Here is a 2,613-nt window from a genome sequence, read left to right on the forward strand (position 1 = left end):
ACATATATATATATATATATGTGTATATATATATTATTTTAAATTACTATTTCTTCTAAAATTAGAAGGCAATAATGAGACTAACAAGGGCGTATACGATATTCTAACTAAAGTATTGATAAATTATATACTTCTATATACTTTATATACTTCTACTTATATTTCAAGAGAAAATCCATGAGTTTGGAAAGGGAAACAGGTTTATTCATTTGATTTCAGTTAAAAAATATTCAATTAATTTTTTATTTATTTCTAGTGGTTGTTTTCATCGTCTGTTTCTAATTAATTTTAGGCAGCAGTACTAAATTTCCCCAAGCACGTATAAACTTTGACCCATAGTTTGAAAAATTAAATACATAGATAAAAACACACCTTAACTTAATAGCCTTTGCTTTCTTTATTCTGTAAGGAACCTGATCTATAAATTTCAAACTTTAGTGCGTTAAATATGCCAAATATAAAAAAAAAAATTAATAATATGTTGCCATGGCACACTTTTACTTAATTAACTGAAGGGGCAACAGAATATTTTAATTAAAGCTTGTAAAGCTTTTCGTAAATAATAGAAAACCCCAGACAGCAGATCTCACATCACCAGCCTAAAAAATACATGTCAAATGGAGGAAGTATACCATCCTTAAAAATTTTTCATTATTCTGATTGTGTATTAGTTATGTTAAACTGTTTTATTTAATACTGTTTTAGGTTGCTGAGATATCTGCTCTTCATTAATGAGATCTTATGTTACCGGTCCTGATGGTGCCTGCATTGACAAAACGTTGAGTCATTTCAACTATTTAAGAGTATTAAATTCATTCTGAAATCTTCCTATAATATCTATTCTAATATCTTCAGTACAAAGCAAAACCAAATTTTGTTGCTTTAAAGCCAAAGTAGTGTATCTACATTCCTACTTTCCTATTTCCTACTTTTGTTGATTTTAGCCTGGTTTTCTATTTTTACATTTTCTGTACATTACTCTACCATGTACTATTTCTTCAAAATAAAGCCTTTTTTTAGATATCGAGCCCATTGCTTTTAAAAAAAAATAACATTCCCAGGCAAAATCGAGGCATGCTATTGATTAGCCAGAGTAGTAATTCTCTTTCCTTCCCATATCTCAGAAACTACTTGGTTCAGAAAAGTAAGTACATAATCACTTATGTCGGAAATTTATTGTACTTTAATTTTGTATTGAGCTCATTTATAAATACATTAAATGTCGAGATTTAAGGAGAAAAAAAAGGATTTTTTTTTTATACGCCTGATGAAATACACATTTTTTAACCCTTCCTTTTTTCTTTTTTTTTTTTCGTACCCTTCATAACAGTGTAATAACATTATTATTACATACATAAGATATGGAATATGTATACTAGACGCACTAGAATGCATATTCCATATTTTGGATAATGTATATATTAATAATTTATTATACTTTTATGAAGGGTACGAAAAAAAGTATTAGTTGTTCCTTTCATAACTCGCGAACTATATGCTTCAGAAAAAATTTTTATAAGACTGATGAAATATACATTTTTTACCACTTCCACTGTAACACCTCACTTAAACCCGATTAACCCGAATGCGTTTAACCTTTTGAGGTTTTGACCCGTTGGACATTTGAGGACATAATATCCTGGTAGTGCCAAATATGGGAATATACGGAAAGTTGCTTCTTAATTTTTTGAATTTTTTTAATGGTTTAATAGTTTTCTTATTTTCTTTCTAATCTGACTGGACTATTCTTCAAATATAATCCTCCCAGATATTTTCAGATACGCCATTTTGGCATTGGATCTAGGATTATTATACAATAATATATTACCTATTATATTAATAGTAAAAATAAGTTTCCTAAATCCATTTGTTCAATGTTACTATGGTCTCTACTATACACCAAACTAGGGACAATACGATTCCCAAGAAGATATATATCCCAGAAGGTGTTGCTCCCCAGTTCGGCTTTATTAGATCCTTTTTATATGAAAGAAATTCTAATTCCTTGACCCTCCCTTAAATATGGCCGCCTATAATATTAATCTTTTATTGCCAGTGCACGATCCATAAACTGTCGGAAGGGGCAGGGGAAAAAACAGGAAATAGGCCCCGCCGTAAATCTAGAAGGCCCGCAGGAATAAAGCTTCCGTCGGACACCCCAGCGCGGATGTGATTTGCGTCGGTCTTTTCATTGCCTTCTGCATAATCTACGAGCTGATATCGCCCCCTGCATATTTTATATTTCAATCGAACCGCTCGTCGTTGTGGCCGTGTAAATTTTACCAGGCCATTTATTCCCAAAGGAATAATATTTTAATAAAACATAAGATAGCAATAATCCATCTAACGTGAGGTCGACCGTTCAGGAAAAGTGCCAATGGGTGGTATTCATTTATTTTATCATATTGCGGAACGGTTAGGATAATTATTATTTGTTAAGTTAATATGAATATAGGTCTTTACATTGTTAAATTAGTTCAGAATACTTAAGTAAGGCTTTTCAATATGTCATTTTTGCTGAATTCCGAATAACATGATTACAAGATTTCGAAAAAGGCATATTTATCTCAGTATAACATATTTTTCAGTTATATTTACGTATATAACCACCCA

The sequence above is a fragment of the Halyomorpha halys genome, unplaced genomic scaffold, assembly GCF_000696795.3.
Source record: "Halyomorpha halys isolate HHAL.00 unplaced genomic scaffold, Hhal_1.1 Scaffold708.1, whole genome shotgun sequence".
Taxonomy (NCBI): Eukaryota; Metazoa; Arthropoda; class Insecta; order Hemiptera; family Pentatomidae; genus Halyomorpha; species Halyomorpha halys.